This window comes from Vidua macroura, chromosome 28 (assembly GCF_024509145.1).
Source record: "Vidua macroura isolate BioBank_ID:100142 chromosome 28, ASM2450914v1, whole genome shotgun sequence".
In the NCBI taxonomy this organism is placed as follows: domain Eukaryota; kingdom Metazoa; phylum Chordata; class Aves; order Passeriformes; family Viduidae; genus Vidua; species Vidua macroura.
Genome location: NC_071598.1, coordinates 6,114,524 through 6,140,934, shown reverse-complemented (window position 1 = coordinate 6,140,934; position 26,411 = coordinate 6,114,524).

Genomic DNA, 26,411 nt, shown 5'->3' with positions numbered 1-26,411 from the left:
TGGGATGGCCACTTTTCTTTCCCAAGGAAAAAGGACCGGCCATTGTCTCCAGGAGCCTGTGGCCCTGAGTGGCCGGACACCTCCAAAAATCCAAACGATCGAAGATGTGTCGCAGACACAAGCTGCCCCCAGCTCAAACCTGTGCTGCACTGACAGTCCCAAGGGAACCCTACAAACTGACATCAGGAACCTGGGCTGGCCACTTTTCTTTCCCAAGGAAAAGAGCTGATCTTTGCCTCCAGGGGCCTGTGGCCCTGAGTGGCCGGACACCTCCAAAGATCCAAACGATCGAAGATGTGTCACAGACCCAAGCTGCCCCCAGCTCAAACCTCTGCTGCCCTGACAGTCCCAAGGGAACCCTACAAACTGACATCAGGAACCTGGGCTGGCCACTTTTCTTTCCCAAATACAATAGCTGATCTTTGCCTCCAGGGGCCTGTGGCCCTGAAGTGGCCGGACACCTCCAAAAATCCAAACGATCGAAGATGTGTCGCAGACCCAAGCTGCCCCCAGCTCAAACCTCTGCTGCCCTGACAGTCCCAAGGGAACCCTACAAACTGACATCAGGAACCTGGGTTGGCCACTTTTCTTTCCCAAATACAATAGCTGATCTTTGCCTCCAGGGGCCTGTGGCCCTGAAGTGGCCGGACACCTCCAAAAATCCAAACGATCGAAGATGTGTCGCAGACCCAAGCTGCCCCCACCTCAAACCTGTGCTGCCCTGACAGTCCCAAGGGAGCCCTGCAAACTGACAGCAGGAACCTGGTCTGCTGAATGTGCTTTCACAAGGTTTATATCTCTCGTTTGTGACCAGGGTCCGGCACTCCCCCTGGGGCGTCAGGCCCTGAGCGTCCTTTTCCCTCCTCCATTTCGAAACCGTGCATGATTTTTCCGAGACCCCATCTGCCACCCCCAAATACTCAGGGGATTTTTTTTTCCTGAATGCCTCTTGGGAACTGACTGTAGAAAACTTGGTGCTTGATTTTTTCTCTGTTGGATTTCTCCTTGAGAAAGCTGCCAGCATGTAGCCCTTACCACCACCACTTCGATGGGCCCAGAAATCACAACCTTCAGACCATCAGCATGGGACCCTGCCCACTGCCCCTCCAGTGGCACCTTTCCAAAGCATTGCACTACATTCCAGTAATACTCTGCATTTCCAGTGGTTCAGCCTGTCTGCCCCTCATCCTGACCCTTAAAATGCACTAAGGAATTCTAAAACAGCCTTTAGGAAGGTGTAACAATGCCCTAAAAGACACCAGACAAGTCCTAAAAAGCCTTCCAAAATCCCCTAAATATTCCTAATAGTCCTGCAAAAACACTCAAGGAAACCTGCTCAGCCTCCAAACCCTTCCTGGTGCTCTCTAGCCCACAGATGTCATCCCTACCTTTCTCCAGGGGGTCCTGTTGTCCTCTGAGGGTTCTGTCGTTGTCCTGGTGTGACGGTCACTGCCTTGTCCTAGCGGGAGCGTTCCGGTGTGCTCTCGCTGTTAGGGTTGCTGTGTGGTGCTGCTGCTGGCAGGGCTGAAAAGGGAAAAGGCTCTTGTTAGGGGGGCTGCTTAGGCTGAGGTTAGGGCTGGGGGGAGAGGTGGTGCTCCTGTACCCTAACTTGCCTCCTAAGCTGTACCCTGTAGCCCTGATCTCCACTGCACTGTCCAGCCCTCAAGCCCTCGCCCTTTACCCCTCAACCTCTCCCTCTGCCCCCCAGCCCTCAGGCTCTGTGTGTCACCCTCGAGCCCCCCCTTTGCCCCTCAAGCCCCCTCTCAGCTGCCCCTCAGCTCCTGTGCATCACCCTTAATCCCTCTCCTTTGCCCCTCAGCCCCCAGCTTCTCTGTGTCGTGCTCCAGCTGCCCCTGCCCCCCTCAGCATCTCTCTGTCACCCACTGTCCCCTTTCCCCGTGCCTCCCTCAGCTCCCAGCCTCTGTCACCCTCAAGCCCCCACAGTGCCCCTCAGCCTCTATGTGCTGTGCCATGAAAAAACATAAAAGTTCCCTAAAAACCCCTCATCTTCAAAATGTCCTAAAAGCCCCACAAAAACATAAAAATAGCCTCAGAATACCCTTAAAATACAAGAAAAATACCCTACTTTTAAAAAACCCCTAAAACACACCTAAATATCCCTAAACAACCTTTAAAAAATCCCTCAATATTCCTGAAAGAGCTCTAAAAATACCCCAAAAATACTTAAAATACCCTGATAAGACCCTAAGAAAACCTAAAAGTTCCCTCAAAAGACCTAAAAATACCCTAGTCCTAAGAGTCCTCCACATACCCTCAATAGTCCTAAAAAAGCCCTAAAATTTTTTAAATAGTCCTAAAAAAGCCCCAAGAACACCCAACCCCCCCCAAATATTCTAATTAGCAGTGAGAAAGCCCTTAAAATACCCTAAAAAAAATCTTTTAAAAGCCCTGATAAAGGCCTAAAAGTATCCTAAATAGTCACAGAAAATTCCTAAAAAGCTCCTGTGAAAAAAAACCCTAAAATATCTTTTAAAAGCCCTAAAAAAACCCTAAAGAAGTGCTCAGTCCCCAACCTTTACCAGTCACTCTCTAGCCAGCAAACATCATCCCTACCTTTTCATTAGGGTCACTGCCTGCAGCTGCTGGGAGGGTTCTGGGGCTGTCCCAGCATTAGGGTCACTGCCTGCAGCTGCTGGGAGGGTTCTGGGGCTGTCCCAGCAGTAGGGTTGCTGCCTGCAGCTGCTGTTGAGGAACACTGGTGTTCTAGGGGTGTGTTTAGGGTGAGCTTAGGGTTGGGGTGAGGGCTGCTGCTGTACCCTAACCCTTCCTGGTACCCCGTGCCCTGTCCTTTGTACCCCTAACCCTCAGGGTCAGCTCTCCACCTGTCAAGTCCCCCCCTTTTTGCCCCTCAGCCCGCAATGTCTGTGTGTCACCCCAAGCCCCCCGACACTGTCCTGTGGCCCCCTAACCTCCACCGTGCACTTTCCACCCTTGTAGGGGTGGTTTTAAGGGTGAGGTTAAGGGTGCTGTGAGGGCTGGTTCACCTGTCACCCTCAGGCACCCCCCCCACTTTGTCCCTCAGGACAGCCCCTGCCTCTCAGCCTCCTTGTGTCACCCTCAGGTTCCCACCGCAGCCTCTCAGCGTCTCTGTGCCACCCTGGAGCCCCCCTTTTTAACTCCTAAAGACCCCTTCTGCCTCTCAGCTGCCCCCATGTTCTGTGTCACCCTCCAGCCCCCTCCCCTCAGCCCCAGGTGCCTTTGTGACACCGCGCAGCCCACAGACGCCGTCCCTGCCTGTTTTCTTTGGGTGTTGTCCTGCTGCGAGGGCCGCACTATCCCCACGAGTCCGGGCTCCCATGTCCTGCTGCAGGGAGTCACACCTGGGGCATGGGAGGAGTGAGGGATGGGGCAGGGGCGGGATGGGGAGGGGTGAAGGGTGGAGAGAGACTGGGGAAGGGGTGGGCTGGAAGGACAAGTAGGGGTGAGGGGTGGAGACAGGGACAGAGCAGAACAGGGCAGAGGGAAGAGGGACATTTGGAGGGGGCAGTCCACATATCCCAGACCAAAGGTGCAGCAAAATACAATTTTAGTGGACAGGGCAAAGCCAAACACCACCTGCAAACTGACATCAGGAACCAGGGCTGGCCACTTTTCTTTCCCAGGGAAAACGGCATGTCAGGGCCACAGACCCCTGGAGGCAAAGATCAGCCTTTTTCCTTGGGAAAGAAAAGTGGCCAGCCCAGGTTCTTAATGTCAGTTTGTAGGGTTCCCTTGGGACTGTCAGGGCAGCACAGGTTTGAGCTGGGGTCAGCTTGGGTCTGCGACACATCCTCGACCGTTCGGAATTTTTGGAGGTGCCCGGCCACTGTGGGCCACAGGCCCCTGGAGACAAAGATCAGCTTTTTTCCTTTGGAAAGAAAAGTGGTCAGCCCAGGTTCTTAATGTCAGTTTGTAGGGATCCCTTGGGACTGTCAGGGCAGCACAGGTTTGAGGTGGGGGCAGCTTGGGTCTGCGACACATCTTCGATCGTTTGGATTTTTGGAGGTGTCCAGCCACTTCAGGGCCACAGGCTCCTGGAGACACAGACCAATCCTTTTCCCTGGGAAAGAAAAGTGGCCAGCCCAGGTTCTTAATGTCAGTTTGTAGGGTTCCCTTGGGACTGTCAGGGCAGCACAGGTGTGAGGTGGGGGCAGCTTGGGTCTGTGACACATCCTCGATCGTTCGGATTTTTGGACGTAGCCGGCCACTTCAGGGCCACAGGCCCATGGAGACAAAGATCAGCTTTTTTCCTTTGGAAAGAAAAGTGGTCAGCCCAGGTTCCTGATGTCAGTTTGTAGGGTTCCCTTGGGACTGTCAGGGCAGCACAGGTTTGAGCTGGGGGCAGCTTGGGTCTGCGACACATCCTCGATCGTTCGGATTTTGGGACGCAGCCGGCCACTGAGGGCCTAACCCTAAACCCTAAACCCAAACCCTAACCCCTAACCCTACAAGATGGTGGCACCCCTGTGGTCACGTGATGGGGAGTAAAATGGCAGCACCTGTGTGGTCATGTGACAGGGAGCAAGATGGTGGCACCCATAGGGTCACGTGATGGGGAGCAAGGTGGCGGTGTCTACATGGTGGGGGTGATGTGGGTAGTGGGTATTGTAATGTGCCAGGTGGAGCACTAATTAGGGGTTGTATAGGTATATATAAAAAAGAAGAAAAACTATATGTCCGGTGCAGCAGTAGAAAATTTCAGGCTCCCGGGGAGTAAATTCTTTTTTTTTTTTTTAATAATTATTTAAAGTTTGTTTTTTATTTTACGCCCAGGGAGCCTGAAAGTTTCTACTGCTGCTTTTTGAAAGCTAGAAACGGAAACAAAGTTAGAAATGAAAAGATGGAAAGAAAGAAAAAGACAGACTTAAAGAGAGGACTTAAGAGAGGACTTAAGAGAGGACTTAAGAGAGCACTTAAGAGAGGACTTAAGAGAGGACTTAAGAGAGGACTTAAGAGAGGACTTAAGAGAGCACTTAAGAGAGCACTTAAGAGAGCACTTAAGAGAGGACTTAAGAGACGAAAAGAAATAGGAAAAGAATGGCAAAGAGTAAAAAAATGAGAAGGGTTACAGTGAAAAAGAAAGAGGGTGAGAGTGAAAAAGAGGACAAAAGAATAGAGAAAAAAAAGAAGAGAAGCTGGAGAGAAAAAGAAATAAAGAGTAAAAGCATCAACTAGAGAGACAAATAAATAGTTAGAAATAGTGAAACAGAGAAACAGAAGAAAAGACATACAGGGAAATAGAGAAGCAGAGAGAGAGAGAGTTAGAAACAGTGAGAAACAGAAACAAAGTTAGGGACGGAGAGAAATGACGTGACAGAAAGAAAACTAAGAGAAGAAGCAAAGGAAGAAATACAGTGGGGAAAAAAAAAATTACTAAACCACAGCAAAAAAACACAGGAGCCAAAGGGGGAAGGGGAGGGAGCGGGGGGCATCATTATTAGGGTTGATTCAAATTTATTGAATATTTTTTTTTATTTACACTCCTGCAAAACACATGGAAACGATGTATAAAAATGGGAACCCTACAAACTGACATCAGGAACCTGGGCTGGCCACTTTTCTTTCCCAAATAAAATAGCTGATCTTTGCCTCCAGGGGCCTGTGGCCCTGAGTGGCCGGGCACCTCCAAAAATCCAAACGATCGAAGATGTGTCGCAGACCCAAGCTGCCGCCACCTCAAACCTGTGCTGCCCTGACAGTCCCAAGGGAACCCTACAAACTGACATCAGGAACCTGGGCTGGCCACTTTTCTTTCCCAAATAAAATAGCTGTTCTTTGCCTCCAGGGGCCTGTGGCCCTGAGTGGCCGGACACCTCCAAAAATCCAAACGATCGAAGATGTGTCGCAGACCCAAGCTGCCCCCAGCTCAAACCTGTGCTGCCCTGACAGTCCCAAGGGAACCCTACAAACTGACATCAGGAATTTGGGATGGCCACTTTTCTTTCCCAGGGAAAAAGGACCGGCCTTTGTCTCCAGGAGCCTGTGGCCCTGAGTGGCCGGACACCTCCAAAAATCCAAACGATCGAAGATGTGTCGCAGACCCAAGCTGCCCCCAGCTCAAACCTGTGCTGCCCTGACAGTCCCAAGGGAACCCTACAAACTGACATCAGGAACCTGGGCTGGCCACTTTTCTTTCCCAAGGAAAAAGGCTGATCTTTGCCTCCAGGGGCCTGTGGCCCTGAGTGGCCGGGCACCTCCAAAAATCCAAACGATCGAAGATGTGTCGCAGACCCAAGCTGCCCCCAGCTCAAACCTGTGCTGCCCTGACAGTCCCAAGGGAACCCTACAAACTGACATCAGGAACCTGGGCTGGCCACTTTTCTTTCCCAGGGAAAAAGGATTGGTCTTTGTCTCCAGGGGCCTGTGGCCCTGAAGTGGCCGGACACCTCCAAAAATCCAAACGATCGAAGATGTGTCGCAGACCCAAGCTGCCCCCAGCTCAAACCTGTGCTGCCCTGACAGTCCCAAGGGAACCCTACAAACTGACATCAGGAACCTGGGCTGGCCACTTCTCTTTCCCAAGTAAACGGGACCGGCCTTTGTCTCCAGGAGCCTGTGGCCCTGAGTGTCCGGACACCTCCAAAAATCCAAACGATCGAAGATGTGTCGCAGACCCAAGCTGCCCCCAGCTCAAACCTGTGCTGCCCTGACAGTCCCAAGGGAACTCTACAAACTGACATTAGGAAGCTGGGCTGGCCACTTTTCTTTCCCAAATAAAATAGCTGATCTTTGCCTCCAGGGGCCTGTGGCCCTGAGTGGCCGGACACCTCCAAAAATCCAAACGATCGAAGATGTGTCGCAGACCCAAGCTGCCCCCAGCTCAAACCTGTGCTGCCCTGACAGTCCCAAGGGAACTCTACAAACTGACATCAGGAACCTGGGCTGGCCACTTTTCTTTCCCAAATAAAATAGCTGATCTTTGCCTCCAGGGACCTGTGGCCCTGAGTGGCCGGACACCTCCAAAAATCCAAACGATCGAAGATGTGTCGCAGACCCAAGATGCCCCCAGCTCAAACCTGTGCTGCCCTGACAGTCCCAAGGGAACCCTACAAACTGACATCAGGAATTTGGGATGGCCACTTTTCTTTCCCAAGGAAAAAGGACCGGCCTTTGTCTCCAGGAGCCTGTGGCCCTGAGTGGCCGGACACCTCCAAAAATCCAAACGATCGAAGATGTGTCGCAGACCCAAGCTGCCCCCAGCTCAAACCTGTGCTGCCCTGACAGTCCCAAGGGAACCCTACAAACTGACATCAGGAACCTGGGCTGGCCACTTTTCTTTCCCAAGGAAAAAGGCTGATCTTTCCCTCCAGGGGCCTGTGGCCCTGAGTGGCCGGACACCTCCAAAAATCCAAACGATCGAGGATGTGTCGCAGACCCAAGCTGCCCCCACCTCAAACCTGTGCTGCCCTGACAGTCCCAAGGGAACCCTACAAACTGACATCAGGAACCTGGGCTGGCCACTTTTCTTTCCCAGGGAAAAGGACCAATCTGTGTCACCAGGTGCCTGTGGCCCTGAACTGGCCGGACACCTCCAAAAATCCAAACGATCGAAGATGTGTCGCAGACCCAAGCTGCCCCCACCTCAAACCTGTGCTGCCCTGACAGTCCCAAGGGAACCCTACAAACTGACATCAGGAACCTGGGCTGGCCACTTTCCTTTCCCAGGGAAAAAGGACCGGTCTGTGTCTCCAGGGGCCTGTGGCCCTGAAGTGGCCGGACACCTCCAAAAATCCAAACGATCGAAGATGTGTCGCAGACACAAGCTGCCCCCACCTCAAACCTGTGCTGCCCTGACAGTACCAAGGGAACCCTACAAACTGACATCAGGAACCTGGGCTGGCCACTTTTCTTTCCCAGGGAAAAGGACTGGTCTGTGCCTACAAGGGCCTGTGACCCTGAGTGGCCGGACACATCCAAAAATCCAAACGATCGAGGATGTGTCGCAGACCCAAGCTGCCCCCACCTCAAACCTGTGCTGCCCTGACAGTCCCAAGGGAACCCTACAAACTGACATCAGGAACCTGGGCTGGCCACTTTTCTTTCCAAAGGAAAAAGGCTGATCTTTCCCTGCAGGGTCCTGTGGCCCTGAGTGGCCGGACACCTCCAAAAATCCAAACGATCGAGGATGTGTCGCAGACCCAAGCTGCCCCCACCTCAAACCTGTGCTGCCCTGACAGTCCCAAGGGAACCCTACAAACTGACATCAGGAACCTGGGCTGGCCACTTTTCTTTCCCAAGGAAAAAGGACCGGTCTTTGTCGCCAGGGGCCTGTGGCCCTGAGTGGCCGGACACCTCCAAAAATCCATACGATCGAAGATGTGTCGCAGACCCAAGCTGCCCCCACCTCAAACCTGTGCTGCCCTGACAGTCCCAAGGGAACCCTACAAACTGACATCAGGAACCTGGGCTGGCCACTTTTCTTTCCCAAAGAAAATAGCTGATCTTTGCCTCCAGGGGCCTGTGGCCCTGAAGTGGCCGGACACCTCCAAAAATCCAAACGATCGAAGATGTGTCGCAGACCCAAGCTGCCCCCAGCTCAAACCTGTGCTGCCCTGACAGTCCCAAGGGAACCCTACAAACTGACATCAGGAACCTGGGCTGGCCACTTTTCTTTCCCAGGGAAAAGGTCCGGTCTCTGTCTCCAGGGGCCTGTGGCCCTGAAGTGGCCGGACACCTCCAAAAATCCAAACGATCGAAGATGTGTCGCAGACCGAAACTGTCCCCACCTCAAACCTGTGCTGCCCTGACAGTCCCAAGGGAACCCTACAAACTGACATCAGGAACCTGGGCTGGCCACTTTTCTTTCCCAAGGAAAAAGGACCGGTCAGTGTCTCCAGGGGCCTGTGGCCCTGAGTGGCCGGACACCTCCAAAAATCCAAACGATCGAAGATGTGTCGCAGACCCAAGATGCCCCCACCTCAAACCTGTGCTGCCCTGACAGTCCCAAGGGAACCCTACAAACTGACATCAGGAACCTGGGCTGGCCACTTTTCTTTCCCAGGGAAAAGGACCGGTCTGTCTCTCCAGGGGCCTGTGGCCCTGGAGTGGCCGGACACCTCCAAAAATCCAAACAATCGAGGATGTGTCGCAGAGCCAAGGTGCCCCCACCTCAAACCTGTGCTGCCCTGACAGTCCCAAGGGAACCCTACAAACTGACATCAGGAACCTGGGCTGGCCACTTTTCCTTCCCAAAGAAAATAGCTGATCTTTACCTCCAGGGGCCTGTGGCCCTGAGTGGCCGGACACCTCCAAAAATCCAAACGATCGAGGATGTGTCGCAGACCCAAGCTGCCCCCACCACAAACCTGTGCTGCCCTGACAGTCCCAAGGGAACCCTACAAACTGACATCAGGAACCTGGGCTGGCCACTTTTCTTTCCCAAGGAAAAAGGCTGACCTTTGCCTCCAGGGGCCTGTGGCCCTGAAGTGGCCGGACACCTCCAAAAATCCAAACGATCGAAGATGTGTCGCAGACCCAAGCTGCCCCCACCTCAAACCTGTGCTGCCCTGACAGTCCCAAGGGAACCCTACAAACTGACATCAGGAACCTGGGCTGGCCACTTTTCTTTCCCAAGGAAAAAGGCTTATTTTTGCCTCCAGGGTCCTGTGGCCCTGAGTGGCCGGACACCTCCAAAAATCCAAACGATCGAAGATGTGTCGCAGACCGGAACTGCCCCCACCTCAAACCTGTGCTGCCCTGACAGTCCCAAGGGAACCCTACAAACTGACATCAGGAACCTGGGCTGGCCACTTTTCTTTCCCAGGGAAAAGGAGCAGTCTTTGTCTCCAGGGGCCTGTGGCCCTGAAGTGGCCGACAGCCTCCAAAAATCCAAACGATCGAAGATGTGTCGCAGACCCAAGCTGCCCCCAGCTCAAACCTGTGCTGCCCTGACAGTCCCAAGGGAACCCTACAAACTGACATCAGGAACCTGGGCTGGCCACTTTTCTTTCCCAGGGAAAAGGACCGGTCTGTGTCTCCAGGGGCCTTTGGCCCTGAAGTGGCCGGACACCTCCAAAAATCCAAACGATCGAAGATGTGTCGCAGACCCAAGCTGCCCCCAGCTCAAACCTGTGCTGCCCTGACAGTCCCAAGGGAACCCTACAAACTGACATCAGGAACCTGGGCTGGCCACTTTTCTTTCCCAAGGAAAAAGGCTGATCTTTCCCTCCAGGGGCCTGTGGCCCTGAGTGGCCGGACACCTCCAAAAATCCAAACGATCGAGGATGTGTCGCAGACCCAAGCTGCCCCCACCTCAAACCCGTGCTGCCCTGACAGTCCTAAGGGAACCCTACAAACTGGCATCAGGAACCTGGGCTTCCCACTTTTCTTTCCCAAGGAAAAAGGCTGATCTTTGCCTCCAGGGGCCTGTGGCCCTGAGTGGCCGGACACCTCCAAAAATCCAAACGATCGAAGATGTGTCGCAGACCCAAGCTGCCCCCAGCTCAAACCTGTGCTGCCCTGACAGTCCCAAGGGAACCCTACAAACTGACATCAGGAACCTGGGCTGGCCACTTTTCTTTCCCAAGGAAAAAGGACCGGTCTGTAACTCCAAGGGTCTGTGGCCCTGAGTGGCCGGACACCTCCAAAAATCCAAACGATCGAAGATGTGTCGCAGACCCAAGCTGCCCCCAGCTCAAACCTGTGCTGCCCTGACAGTCCCAAGGGAACCCTACAAACTGACATCAGGAACCTGGGCTGGCCACTTTTCTTTCCCAAAGAAAATAGCTGATCTTTGCCTCCAGGGGCCTGTGGCCCTGAAGTGGCCGGACACCTCCAAAAATCCAAACGATCGAAGATGTGTCGCAGACCCAAGCTGCCCCCACCTCAAACCTGTGCTGCCCTGACAGTCCCAAGGGAACCCTACAAACTGACATCAGGAACCTGGGCTGGCCACTTTTCTTTCCCAGGGAAAAGGTCTGGTCTGTGTCTCCAGGGGCCTGTGGCCCTGAACTGGCTGGACACCTCCAAAAATCCAAACGATCGAAGATGTGTCGCAGACCGAAACTGTCCCCAGCTCAAACCTGTGCTGCCCTGACAGTCCCAAGGGAACCCTACAAACTGACATCAGGAACCTGGGCTGGCCACTTTTCCCTCCCAAGGAAAAAGGACCGGTCAGTGTCTCCAGGGGCCTGTGGCCCTGAGTGGCCGGACACCTCCAAAAATCCAAACGATCGAAGATGTGTCGCAGACCCAAGATGCCCCCACCTCAAACCTGTGCTGCCCTGACAGTCCCAAGGGAACCCTACAAACTGACATCAGGAACCTGGGCTGGCCACTTTTCTTTCCCAGGGAAAAGGACCGGTCTGTCTCTCCAGGGGCCTGTGGCCCTGGAGTGGCCGGACACCTCCAAAAATCCAAACAATCGAGGATGTGTCGCAGAGCCAAGGTGCCCCCAGCTCAAACCTGTGCTGCCCTGACAGTCCCAAGGGAACCCTACAAACTGACATCAGGAACCTGGGCTGGCCACTTTTCTTTCCCAAAGAAAATAGCTGATCTTTACCTCCAGGGGCCTGTGGCCCTGAGTGGCCGGACACCTCCAAAAATCCAAACGATCGAGGATGTGTCGCAGACCCAAGCTGCCCCCACCACAAACCTGTGCTGCCCTGACAGTCCCAAGGGAACCCTACAAACTGACATCAGGAACCTGGGCTGGCCACTTTTCTTTGCCAAGGAAAAAGGCTGACCTTTGCCTCCAGGGGCCTGTGGCCCTGAAGTGGCCGGACACCTCCAAAAATCCAAACGATCGAAGATGTGTCGCAGACCCAAGCTGCCCCCACCTCAAACCTGTGCTGCCCTGACAGTCCCAAGGGAACCCTACAAACTGACATCAGGAACCTGGGCTGGCCACTTTTCTTTCCCAAGGAAAAAGGCTTATTTTTGCCTCCAGGGTCCTGTGGCCCTGAGTGGCCGGACACCTCCAAAAATCCATACGATCGAAGATGTGTCGCAGACCGGAACTGCCCCCACCTCAAACCTGTGCTGCCCTGACAGTCCCAAGGGAACCCTACAAACTGACATCAGGAACCTGGGCTGGCCACTTTTCTTTCCCAGGGAAAAGGAGCAGTCTTTGTCTCCAGGGGCCTGTGGCCCTGAAGTGGCCGACAGCCTCCAAAAATCCAAACGATCGAAGATGTGTCGCAGACCCAAGCTGCCCCCAGCTCAAACCTGTGCTGCCCTGACAGTCCCAAGGGAACCCTACAAACTGACATCAGGAACCTGGGCTGGCCACTTTTCTTTCCCAGGGAAAAGGACCGGTCTGTGTCTCCAGGGGCCTTTGGCCCTGAAGTGGCCGGACACCTCCAAAAATCCAAACGATCGAAGATGTGTCGCAGACCCAAGCTGCCCCCAGCTCAAACCTGTGCTGCCCTGACAGTCCCAAGGGAACCCTACAAACTGACATCAGGAACCTGGGCTGGCCACTTTTCTTTCCCAGGGAAAAAGGACCGGTCTGTGTCTCCAGGGACCTGTGGCCCTGAGTGGCCGGACACCTCCAAAAATCCAAACGATCGAAGATGTGTCGCAGACCCAAGCTGCCCCCACCTCAAACCTGTGCTGCCCTGACAGTCCCAAGGGAACCCTACAAACTGACATCAGGAACCTGGGCTGGCCACTTTTCTTTCCCAAGGAAAAAGGCTGATCTTTCCCTCCAGGGGCCTGTGGCCCTGAGTGGCCGGACACCTCCAAAAATCCAAACGATCGAGGATGTGTCGCAGACCCAAGCTGCCCCCACCTCAAACCCGTGCTGCCCTGACAGTCCTAAGGGAACCCTACAAACTGGCATCAGGAACCTGGGCTTCCCACTTTTCTTTCCCAAGGAAAAAGGCTGATCTTTGCCTCCAGGGGCCTGTGGCCCTGAGTGGCCGGACACCTCCAAAATTCCAAACGATCGAAGATGTGTCGCAGACCCAAGCTGCCCCCAGCTCAAACCTGTGCTGCCCTGACAGTCCCAAGGGAACCCTACAAACTGACATCAGGAACCTGGGCTGGCCACTTTTCTTTCCCAAGGAAAAAGGACCGGTCTGTAACTCCAAGGGTCTGTGGCCCTGAGTGGCCGGACACCTCCAAAAATCCAAACGATCGAAGATGTGTCGCAGACCCAAGCTGCCCCCAGCTCAAACCTGTGCTGCCCTGACAGTCCCAAGGGAACCCTACAAACTGACATCAGGAACCTGGGCTGGCCACTTTTCTTTCCCAAAGAAAATAGCTGATCTTTGCCTCCAGGGGCCTGTGGCCCTGAAGTGGCCGGACACCTCCAAAAATCCAAACGATCGAAGATGTGTCGCAGACCCAAGCTGCCCCCACCTCAAACCTGTGCTGCCCTGACAGTCCCAAGGGAACCCTACAAACTGACATCAGGAACCTGGGCTGGCCACTTCTCTTTCCCAGGGAAAAGGTCTGGTCTGTGTCTCCAGGGGCCTGTGGCCCTGAACTGGCTGGACACCTCCAAAAATCCAAACGATCGAAGATGTGTCGCAAACCGAAACTGTCCCCAGCTCAAACCTGTGCTGCCCTGACAGTCCCAAGGGAACCCTACAAACTGACATCAGGAACCTGGGCTGGCCACTTTTCCCTCCCAAGGAAAAAGGACCGGTCAGTGTCTCCAGGGGCCTGTGGCCCTGAGTGGCCGGACACCTCCAAAAATCCAAACGATCGAAGATGTGTCGCAGACCCAAGATGCCCCCACCTCAAACCTGTGCTGCCCTGACAGTCCCAAGGGAACCCTACAAACTGACATCAGGAACCTGGGCTGGCCACTTTTCTTTCCCAGGGAAAAGGACTGGTCTGTGCCTCCAGGGGCCTATGGCCCTGAGTGGCCGGACACCTCCAAAAATCCAAATGATCGAGGATGTGTCGCAGACCCAAGCTGCCCCCACCTCAAACCTGTGCTGCCCTGACAGTCCCAAGGGAACCCTACAAACTGACATCAGGAACCTGGGCTGGCCACTTTTCTTTCCCAGGGAAAAGGACCAGTCTTTGTCACCAGGGGCCTGTGGCCCTGAAGTGGCTGGACACCTCCAAAATTCCAAACGATCGAAGATGTGTCGCAGAACCAAGCTGCCCCCACCTCAAACCTGTGCTGCCCTGACAGTCCCAAGGGAACCCTACAAACTGACATCAGGAACCTGGGCTGGCCACTTTTCTTTCCCAGGGAAAAAGGCTGATCTTTGCCTCCAGGGGCCTGTGGCCCTGAAGTGGCCGGACACCTCCAAAAATCCAAACGATCGAAGATGTGTCGCAGACCCAAGCTGCCCCCACCTCAAACCTGTGCTGCCCTGACAGTCCCAAGGGAACCCTACAAACTGACATCAGGAACCTGGGCTGGCCACTTTTCTTTCCCAAGGAAAAATGCTGATCTTTGTCTCCAGGGGCCTGTGGCCCTGAAGTGGCCGGACACCTCCAAAAATCCAAACGATTGAAGATGTGTCGCAGACTCAAGCTGTCCCCAGCTCAAACCTGTGCTGCCCTGACAGTCCCAAGGGAACCCTACAAACTGACATCAGGAACCTGGGCTGGCCACTTTTCTTTCCCAAGGAAAAAGGACCGGTCTTTGTCTCCAGGGGCCTGTGGCATTGAGTGGCCCGACACCTCCAAAAATCCAAACGATCGAAGATGTGTCACAGATCCAAGCTGCCCCCACCTCAAACCTGTGCTGCCCTGACAGTCCCAAGGGAACCCTACAAACTGACATCAGGAACCTGGGCTGGCCACTTTTCTTTCCCAGGGAATAGGACCGGTCTTTGTCTCCAGGGGCCTGTGGCCCTGACTGGCTGGACACCTCCAAAAATCCAAACGATCGAAGATGTGTCGCAGACCCAAGCTGCCCCCAGCTCAAACCTGTGCTGCCCTGACAGTCCCAAGGGAACCCTACAAACTGACATCAGGAACCTGGGCGGCCTACATTTCTTTCCCAGGGAAAAGGACCGGTCTTTGTCTCCAGGGGCCTGTGGCCCTGAAGTGGCCGGACACCTCCAAAAATCCAAACGATCGAAGATGTGTCGCAGACCCAAGCTGCCCCCAGCTCAAACCTGTGCTGCCCTGACAGTCCCAAGGGAACCCTACAAACTGACATCAGGAACCTGGGCTGGCCACTTTTCTTTCCCTGGGAAAAGGACTGGTCTGTGTCTCCAGGGACCTGTGGCCCTGAGTGGCCGGACACCTCCAAAAATCCAAATTATGTAAGATGTGGTTGCAGACCCAAGCTGCCCCCACCTCAAACCTGTGCTGCCCTGACAGTCCCAAGGGAACCCTACAAACTGACACCAGGAACCTGGGCTGGCCACTTTTCTTTCCCAGGGAAAAGGACCGGTCTTTGTCTCCAGGGGCCTGTGGCCCTGAGTGGCCGTACACCTCCAAAAATCCAAACGATCGAGGATGTGTCGCAGACCCAAGCTGCCCCCAGCTCAAACCTGTGCTGCCCTGACAGTCCCAAGGGAACCCTACAAACTGACATCAGGAACCTGGGCTGGCCACTTTTCTTTTCCCGAGGAAAAAGGACCAGTCTTTGTCTCCAGGGGCCTGTGGCATTGAGTGGCCGGACACCTCCAAAAATCCAAACGATCGAAGATGTGTCGCAGACCCAAGCTGCCCCCACCTCAAACCTGTGCTGCCCTGACAGTCCCAAGGGAACCCTACAAACTGGCATCAGGAACCTGGGCTGGCCACTTTTATTTCCCAAGGAAAAAGGCTGATCTTTGCCTTCAGGGGCCTGTGGCCCTGAGTGGCCGGACACCTCCAAAAATCCAAACGATCGAAGATGTGTCACAGACCCAAGCTGCCCCCAGCTCAAACCTGTGCTGCCCTGACAGTCCCAAGGGAACCCTACAAACTGACATCAGGAACCTGGGCTGCCTACATTTCTTTCCCAGGGAAAAGGACCGGTCTTTGTCTCCAGGGGCCTGTGCCCCTGAAGTGGCCGGACACCTCCAAAAATCCAAACGATCGAAGATGTGTTGCAGACCCAAGCTGCCCCCACCTCAAACCTGTGCTGCCCTGACAGTCCCAAGGGAACCCTACAAACTGACATCAGGAACCTGGGCTGGCCACTTTTCTTTCCCAGGGAAAAGGACTGGTCTGTGTCTCCAGGGACCTGTGGCCCTGAGTGGCCGGACACCTCCAAAAATCCAAACGATCGAAGATGTGTCGCAGACCCAAGCTGCCCCCAGCTCAAACCTGTGCTGCCCTGACAGTCCCAAGGGAACCCTACAAACTGACATCAGGAACCTGGGCTGGCCACTTTTCTTTCCCAAGGAAAAAGGACCGGTCTGTATCTCCAAGGGTCTGTGGCCCTGAGTGGCCGGACACCTCCAAAAATCCAAACGATCGAAGATGTGTCGCAGACCCAAGCTGCCCTCATCTCAAACCTGTGCTGCCCTGACAGTCCCAAGGGAACCCTACAAACTGACATCAGGAACCTGGGCTGGCCACTTTTCTTTCCCAAGGAAAAAGGCTGATATTTGCCTCCAGGGGCCTGTGGCCCTGAGTGGCCGGACACCTCCAAAAATCCAAACGATCGAAGATGTGTCGCAGACCCAAGCTGCCCCCAGCTCAAACCTGTGCTGCCCTGACAGTCTCAAGGGAACCCTACAAACTGACATCAGGAACCTGGGCTGGCCACTTTTCTTTCCCAAGGAAAAAGGACCGGTCTTTGTCTCCAGGGGCCTGTGGCATTTAGTGGCCCGACACCTCCAAAAATCCAAACGATCGAAGATGTGTCGCAGACCCAAGCTGCCCCCACCTCAAACCTGTGCTGCCCTGACAGTCTCAAGGGAACCCTACAAACTGACATCAGGAACCTGGGCTGGCCACTTTTCTTTCCCAAGGAAAAAGGACCGGTCTTTGTCTCCAGGGGCCTGTGGCATTGAGTGGCCCGACACCTCCAAAAATCCAAACGATCGAAGATGTGTCGCAGACCCAAGCTGCCCCCAGCTCAAACCTGTGCTGCCCTGACAGTCCCAAGGGAACCCTACAAACTGACATCAGGAACCTGGGCTGGCCACTTTTCTTTCCCAAGGAAAAGGACCGGTCTGTGTCTCCAGGGGCCTGTGGCCCTGAAGTGGCCGGACACCTCCAAAAATCCAAACGATCGAAGATGTGTCGCAGACCCAAGCTGCCCCCAGCTCAAACCTGTGCTGCCCTGACAGTCCCAAGGGAACCCTACAAACTGACATCAGGAACCTGGGCTGGCCACTTTTCTTTCCCAGGGAAAAGGACCAGTTTTGTCTCCAGGGGCCTGTGGCCCTGAAGTGGCCGGACACCTCCAAAAATCCAAACGATCGAAGATGTGTCGCAGACCCAAGCTGCCCCCACCTCAAACCTGTGCTGCCCTGACAGTCCCAAGGGAACCCTACAAACTGACATCAGGAACCTGGGCTGGCCACTTTTCTTTCCCAAGGAAAAAGGCTGATATTTGCCTCCAGGGGCCTGTAGCCCTGAAGTGGCCGGACACCTCCAAAAATCCAAACGATCGAAGATGTGTCGCAGACCCAAGCTGCCCCCAGCTCAAACCTGTGCTGCCCTGACAGTCCCAAGGGAACCCTACAAACTGACATCAGGAACCTGGGCTGGCAAATTTTTCCAGGGGAAAAGGACCAGTCTTTGTCTCCAGGGGCCTGTGGCCCTGAGTGGCCGGACACCTCCAAAAATCCAAACGATCGAAGATGTGTCACAGACCCAAGCTGCCCCCAGCTCAAACCTGTGCTGCCCTGACAGTCCCAAGGGAACCCTACAAACTGACATCAGGAACCTGGGCTGGCCACTTTTCTTTTCCCAAGGAAAAAGGACCGGTCTTTGTCTCCAGGGGCCTGTGGCATTGAGTGGCCGGACACCTCCAAAAATCCAAACGATCGAAGATGTGTCGCAGACCCAAGCTGCCCCCACCTCAAACCTGTGCTGCCCTGACAGTCCCAAGGGAACCCTACAAACTGGCATCAGGAACCTGGGCTGGCCACTTTTATTTCCCAAGGAAAAAGGCTGATCTTTGCCTTCAGGGGCCTGTGGCCCTGAGTGGCCGGACACCTCCAAAAATCCAAACGATCGAAGATGTGTCGCAGACCCAAGCTGCCCCCAGCTCAAACCTGTGCTGCCCTGACAGTCCCAAGGGAACCCTACAAAGTGACATCAGGAACCTGGGCTGGCCACTTTTCTTTCCCAGGGAAAAGGACCAATCTTTGTCTCCAGGGGCCTGTGGCCCTGAAGTGGCCGGACACCTCCAAAAATCCAAACGATCGAAGATGTGTCGCAGACCCAAGCTGTCCCCAGCTCAAACCTGTGCTGCCCTGACAGTCCCAAGGGAACCCTACAAACTGACATCAGGAACCTGGGCTGGCCACTTTTCTTTCCCAGGGAAAAGGACCAGTCTTTGTCTCCAGGGGCCTGTGGCCCTGAGTGGCCGGACACCTCCAAAAAGCCAAACGATCGAAGATGTGTCGCAGACCCAAGCTGCCCCCAGCTCAAACCTGTGCTGCCCTGACAGTCCTAAGGGAACCCTACAAACTGGCATCAGGAACCTGGGCTTGCCACTTTTCTTTCCCAAGGAAAAAGGCTGATCTTTGCCTCCAGGGGCCTGTGGCCCTGAGTGGCCGGACACCTCCAAAAATCCAAACGATCGAAGATGTGTCGCAGACCCAAGCTGCCCCCACCTCAAACCTGTGCTGCCCTGACAGTCCCAAGGGAACCCTACAAACTGACATCAGGAACCTGGGCTGGCCACTTTTCTTTCCCAGGGAAAAGGACCAGTCTGTGTCTCCAGGGGCCTGTGGCCCTGAGTGGCCGGACACCTCCAAAAATCCAAACGATCGAAGATGTGTCGCAGACCCAAGCTGCCCCCAGCTCAAACCTGTGCTGCCCTGACAGTCCCAAGGGAACCCTACAAACTGACATCAGGAACCTGGGCTGGCCACTTTTCTTTCCCAGGGAAAAGGACCGGTTTTTGTCTCCAGGGGCCTGTGGCCCTGAAGTGGCCGGACACCTCCAAAAATCCAAACGATCGAAGATGTGTCGCAGACCCAAGCTGCCCCCAGCTCAAACCTGTGCTGCCCTGACTGTCCCAAGGGAACCCTACAAACTGACATCAGGAACCTGGGCTGGCAAATTTTTCCAGGGAAAAAGGACCGGTCTTTGTCTCCAGGGGCCTGTGGCCCTGAGTGGCCGGACACCTCCAAAAATCCAAACGATCAAGGATATGTTGCAGACCCAAGCTGCCCCCACCTCAAACCTGTGCTGCCCTGACAGTCCCAAGGGAACCCTACAAACTGACATCAGGAACCTGGGTTGGCCACTTTTCTTTCCCAAATACAATAGCTGATCTTTGCCTCCAGGGGCCTGTGGCCCTGAAGTGGCCGGACACCTCCAAAAATCCAAACGATCGAAGATGTGTCGCAGACCCAAGCTGCCCCCACCTCAAACCTGTGCTGCCCTGACAGTCCCAAGGGAGCCCTGCAAACTGACAGCAGGAACCTGGTCTGCTGAATGTGCTTTCACAAGGTTTATATCTCTCGTTTGTGACCAGGGTCCGGCACTCCCCCTGGGGCGTCAGGCCCTGAGCGTCCTTTTCCCTCCTCCATTTCGAAACCGTGCATGATTTTTCCGAGACCCCATCTGCCACCCCCAAATACTCAGGGGATTTTTTTTTCCTGAATGCCTCTTGGGAACTGACTGTAGAAAACTTGGTGCTTGATTTTTTCTCTGTTGGATTTCTCCTTGAGAAAGCTGCCAGCATGTAGCCCTTACCACCACCACTTCGATGGGCCCAGAAATCACAACCTTCAGACCATCAGCATGGGACCCTGCCCACTGCCCCTCCAGTGGCACCTTTCCAAAGCATTGCACTACATTCCAGTAATACTCTGCATTTCCAGCGGGCAGCCTGTCTGACCCTCATCCTGACCCTTAAAATGCACTAAGGAATTCTAAAACAGCCTTTAGGAAGGTGTAACAATACCCTAAAAGACACCAGACAAGTCCTAAAAAGCCTTCCAAAATCCCCTAAATATTCCTAATAGTCCTGCAAAAACACTCAAGGAAACCTGCTCAGCCTCCAAACCCTTCCTGGTGCTCTCTAGCCCACAGATGTCATCCCTACCTTTCTCCAGGGGGTCCTGTTGTCCTCTGAGGGTTCTGTCGTTGTCCTGGTGTGAGGGTCACTGCCTTGTCCTAGCGGGAGCGTTCCGGTGTGCTCTCGCTGTTAGGGTTGCTGTGTGGTGCTGCTGCTGGCAGGGCTGAAAAGGGAAAAGGCTCTTGTTAGGGGGGCTGCTTAGGCTGAGGTTAGGGCTGGGGGGAGAGGTGGTGCTCCTGTACCCTAACTTGCCTCCTAAGCTGTACCCTGTAGCCCTGATCTCCACTGCACTGTCCAGCCCTCAAGCCCTCGCCCTTTACCCCTCAACCTCTCCCTCTGCCCCCCAGCCCTCAGGCTCTGTGTGTCACCCTCGAGCCCCCCCTTTGCCCCTCAAGCCCCCTCTCAGCTGCCCCTCAGCTCCTGTGCGTCACCCTTAATCCCTCTCCTTTGCCCCTCAGCCCCCAGCTTCTCTGTGTCATGCTCCAGCTGCCCCTGCCCCCCTCAGCATCTCTCTGTCACCCACTGTCCCCTCTCCCTGTGCCTCCCTCAGCTCCCAGCCTCTGTCACCCTCAAGCCCCCACAGTGCCCCTCAGCCTCTATGTGCTGTGCCATGAAAAAACATAAAAGTTCCCTAAAAACCCCTCATCTTCAAAATGTTCTAAAAGCCCCACAAAAACATAACAATAGCCTCAGAATACCCTTAAAATACAAGAAAAACACCCTACTTTTAAAAAAACCCTAAAACACACCTAAATATCCCTAAAAAACCTTTAAGAAATCCCTCAATATTCCTAAAAGAGCTCTAAAAATACCCCAAAATACTTAAAATGCCCTGATAAGACCCTAAAAAAACCTAAAAGTTCCCTCAAAAGACCTAAAAATACCCTAGTCCTAAGAGTCCTCCACATACCCTCAATAGACCTAAAAAAGCCCCAAGAACACCCCAAAAAAACCCCATAAATATTCTAATTAGTAGTAAGAAAGCCATGAAAATACCCTAAAAAAAATCTTTTAAAAGCCCTAAAAAACCCCTAAAAGTATCCTAAATAGTCACAGAAAATTCCTAAAAAGCTTCTGTGAAAAAAACCCTAAAATATCTTTTTAAAGCCCTAAAAAACCCCTAAAAAAGTGCTCAGTCCCCAACCTCTACCAGTCACTCTCTAGCCAGCAAACATCATCCCTACCTTTTCATTAGGGTCACTGCCTGCAGCTGCTGGGAGGGTTCTGGGGCTGTCCCAGCAGTAGGGTTGCTGCCTGCAGCTGCTGTTGAGGAAAACTGGTGTTCTAGGGGTGTCTTTAGGGTGAGCTTAGGGTTGGGGTGAGGGCTGCTGCTGTACCCTAACCCTTCCTGGTACCCCGTGCCCTGTCCTTTGTACCCCTAACCCTCAGGGTCAGCTCTCCACCTGTCAAGTCCCCCCCTTTTTGCCCCTCAGCCCGCAATGTCTGTGTGTCACCCCAAGCCCCCCGACACTGTCCTGTGGCCCCCTAACCTCCACCGTGCACTTTCCACCCTTGTAGGGGTGGTTTTAAGGGTGGGGTTAAGGGTGCTGTGAGGGCTGGTTCACCTGTCACCCTCAGGCACCCCCCCACTTTGTCCCTCAGGCACCCCCTGCCTCTCAGCCTCCTTGTGTCACCCTCAGGTTCCCACCGCAGCCTCTCAGCGTCTCTGTGCCACCCTGGAGCCCCCCTTTTTAACTCCTAAAGACCCCTTCTGCCTCTCAGCTGCCCCCATGTTCTGTGTCACCCTCCAGCCCCCTCCCCTCAGCCCCAGGTGCCTTTGTGACACCGCGCGGCCCACAGACGTCGTCCCTGCCTGTTTTCTTTGGGTGTTGTCCTGCTGCGAGGGCCGCACTATCCCCACGAGTCCGGGCTCCCATGTCCTGCTGCAGGGAGTCACACCTGGGGCATGGGAGGAGTGAGGGATGGGGCAGGGGTGGGATGGGGAGGGGTGAATGGTGGAGAGAGACTGGGGAAGGGGTGGGCTGGAAGGACAAGTAGGGGTGAGGGGTGGAGACGGGGACAGAGCAGAACAGGGCAGAGGGAAGAGGGACATTGGGAGGGGGCAGTCCACATATCCCAGACCAAAGCTGCAGCAAAATACAATTTTAGTGGACAGGGCAAAGCCAAACACCACCTGCAAACTGACATCAGGAACCAGGGCTGGCCACTTTTCTTTCCCAGGGAAAAGGGCATGTCAGGGCCACAGACCCCTGGAGGCAAAGATCAGCCTTTTTCCTTGGGAAAGAAAAGTGGCCAGCCCAGGTTCCTGATGTCAGTTTGTAGGGTTCCCTTGGGACTGTCAGGGCAGCACAGGTTTGAGCTGGGGGCAGCTTGGGTCTGCGACACATCTTCGATCGTTTGGATTTTTGGAGGTGTCCGGCCACTCAGGGCCACAGGACGCTGGAGGCAAATATCAGCCTTTTTCCTTGGAAAGAAAAGTGGCCAGCCAAGGTTCCTGATGTCATTTTGTAGGGTTCCCTTGGGACTGTCAGGGCAGCACAGGTTTGAGGTGGGGGCAGCTTGGGTCTGCGACACATCTTCGATCGTTTGGATTTTTGGAGGTGTCCGGCCACTCAGGGCTACAGGTCCCTGGAGACACAGACCGGTCCTTTTCCCTGGGAAAGAAAAGTGGCCAGCCCAGGTTCCTGATGTCAGTTTGTAGGGTTCCCTTGGGACTGTCAGGGCAGCACAGGTTTGAGGTCACGGCAGCTTGGGTCTGCGACACATCCTCGATCGTTCGGAATTTTTGGAGGTGTCCGGCCACTGTGGGCCACAGGCCCCTGGAGACAAAGATCAGCTTTTTTCCTTTGGAAAGAAAAGTGGCCAGCCCAGGTTCTTAATGTCAGTTTGTAGGGATCCCTTGGGACTGTCAGGGCAGCACAGGTTTGAGGTGGGGGCAGCTTGGGTCTGCGACACATCCTTGATCGTTTGAATTTTGGAGGTGTCCAGCCACTCAGGGCCACAGGCCCCTGGAGACAAAGATCAGCCTTTTTCCTTTGGAAAGAAATGTGGCAAGCCCAGGTTCTTAATGTCAGTTTGTAGGGTTCCCTTGGGACTGTCAGGGCAGCACAGGTTTGAGGTGGGGGCAGCTTGGGTCTGCAACACATCTTCGATCGTTCGGATTTTGGGACGCAGCCGCCCACTGAGGGCCTAACCCTAAACCCTAAACCCAAACCCTAACCCCTAACCCTAGAAGATGGTGGCACCCCTGTGGTCACATGATGGGGAGTAAAATGGCAGCACCTGTGTGGTCATGTGACAGGGAGCAAGATGGTGGCACCCATAGGGTCACGTGATGGGGAGCAAGGTGGCGGTGTCTACATGGTGGGGGTGATGTGGGTAGTGGGTATTGTAATGTGCCAGGTGGAGCACTAATTAGGGGTTGTATAGGTATATATAAAAAAGAAGAAAAACTATATGTCCGGTGCAGCAGTAGAAAGTTTCAGGCTCCCGGGGAGTAAATTCTTTTTTTTTTTTAATAATAATTTAAAGTTTGTTTTTTATTTTACTCCCAGGGAGCCTGAAAGTTTCTACTGCTGCTTTTTGAAAGCTAGAAAGGGAAACAAAGTTAGAAATGAAAAGATGGATAGAAAGAAAAAGACAGACTTAAGAGAGGACTTAAGAGAGGACTTAAGAGAGGACTTAAGAGAGCACTTAAGAGAGGACTTAAGAGAGCACTTAAGAGAGCACTTAAGAGAGGACTTAAGAGAGCACTTAAGAGAGCACTTAAGAGACGAAAAGAAATAGGAAAAGAATGGCAAAGAGTAAAAAAGTGAGAAGGGTTACAGTGAAAAAGAAAGAGGGTGAGAGTGAAAAAGAGGAAAAAAGAATAGAGAAAAAAAAGAAGAGAAGCTGGAGAGAAAAAGAAATAAAGAGTAAAAGCATCAACTAGAGAGACAAATAAATAGTTAGAAATAGTGAAACAGAGCAACAGAAGAAAAGACATACAGGGAAATAGAGAAGCAGAGAGAGAGAGAGTTAGAAACAGTGAGAAACAGAAACAAAGTTAGGGACGGACAGAAATGACGTGACAGAAAGAAAACTAAGAGAAGAAGCAAAGGAAGAAATACAGTGGGGAAAAAAAAAATTACTAAACCACACCAAAAAAACCACAGGAGCCAAAGGGGGAAGGGGAGGGAGCGGGGGGCATCATTATTAGGGTTGATTCAAATTTATTGAATATTTTTTTTTCTTGACACTCCAGCAAAACATATGGAAACGATGTATAAAAATGGTAACCCTACAAACTGACATCAGGAACCTGGGCTGGCCACTTTTCTTTCCCAAATAAAATAGCTGATCTTTGCCTCCAGGAGCCTGTGGCCCTGAGTAGCCGGACACCTCCAAAAATCCAAACGATCGAAGATGTGTCGCAGACCCAAGCTGCCCCCACCTCAAACCTGTGCTGCCCTGACAGTCCCAAGGGAACCCTACAAACTGACATCAGGAATTTGGGATGGCCACTTTTCTTTCCCAAGGAAAAAGGACCGGCCTTTGTCTCCAGGGGCCTGTGGCCCTGAAGTGGCCGGACACCTCCAAAAATCCAAACGATCGAAGATGTGTCGCAGACCCAAGCTGCCCCCATCTCAAACCTGTCCTGCCCTGACAGTCCCAAGGGAACCCTACAAAATGACATCAGGAACTTGGGATGGCCGCTTTTCTTTCCCAGGGGAAAGGATTGCTCTGTGTCTCCAGGGGCCTGTGGCCCTGAGTGGCCGGACACCTCCAAAAATCCAAGCGATCGAAGATGTGTCGCAGACCCAAGCTGCCCCCACCTCAAACCTGTGCTGCCCTGACAGTCCCAAGGGAACCCTACAAACTGACATCAGGAACCTGGGCTGGCCACTTTTCTTTCCCAAGGAAAAAGGCTGATCTCTGCCTCCAGGGACCTGTGGCCCTGTGTGGCCGGACACCTCCAAAAATCCAAACGATCGAAGATGTGTCGCAGACCCAAGCTGCTCCCAGCTCAAACCTGTGCTGCCCTGACAGTCCCAAGGGAACCCTACAAACTGACATCAGGAACCTGGGCTGGCCACTTTTCTTTCCCAGGGAAAAGGACCGGTCTTTGTCTCCAGGGGCCTGTGGCCCTGAGTGGCCGGACACCTCCAAAAATCCAAACGATCGAAGATGTGTCGCAGACCCAAGCTGCCCCCACCTCAAACCTGTGCTGCCCTGACAGTCCCAAGGGAACCCTACAAACTGACATCAGGAACCTGGGCTGGCCACTTTTCTTTCCCAGGGAAAAGGACCGGTCTGTGTCTCCAGTGGTCTGTGGAGACCTGGGCAGCACCCAAGTGTTACAAGGGCTCATTGAATATGCTCAAAGCATCAAACTGTTTGTTTCTCTGCCACATGCATTTTTCCACATGATGAGGAAGGAGCTTGAAAATATTACCTGAATTAATTTGCATCATTCTCTAGCTCTGGTTTCTTGTGGAAATGGATTGGAGAAGCAGAGTACATCATACTGCCGCTGTGCTCTGGCCAGGTACTCAGCCTTGAGGCTTCTCTGCAATTTGTGTTTTACTGATGATTTGTGGTAAAATGATCTAACAAACCCGCAAATAGCAGAAGTCTGTCATTTATAGAGCCACTATCAGCTATCAAGGGTTGAGTGACCCAAATTTGATTAAGGAAATGAAAGCATGGCATGGATAAATCCTGCACTCTTTTGACCTTCATCGTGTTTGCTATGACTTTGTCTTAACTTTACATTCATATTTTACGGTTATGAATTCCCTGGTTAGAAATGTTTGATAATATTTTCAACCGTTTATTTTGGTGGAAGAGTTTGACTCAGCACTGAGAGAAAAAAAGATTTTCAGACTGAAAACAAACACTTGGAACTTTGTTGTCTGGTTCCTACCTGTGGCTGCAGTTCTACTGCTTTTTGGGTATTTCCTGCTTGCTCTGTCTTAGATCTGTAACTCCTGGTAGATCCCTCTGTCCTTTGTGGTGGGCTGCTGTGGTGGGATGCTGCTACATTTTGCCAGAGTGAATGGAGAGAGATTTAGAAGTTTAATTTAGCCCTGCCTTAGGGAACGGGAGTCTGGAGATACTGCGGTGATGTTTGTACGTGTGTTTGCCTGTGTCTCTCTCAGCTTCTCAGACTGATTCCCCCTCAGTGAAAATTTGAATTCCTCTGCCAAAAGCAAACTCATTTTTGGGGGGAACAGAAACCCAATATCATGTTGGAAAACAGTGTTTCAGCGATAATCCAAATGTACTGTGTAGAGCAGAAGAGCCATCCCATCTCCCTTCCACAGAAACTGTGTTCCTCACTGGAATTTCCTGGGTGGAAGGGATTTCATGTTTGGAAGACTATGACTAAGAGATTTCTTTAGCTGCTGTTCAAGCC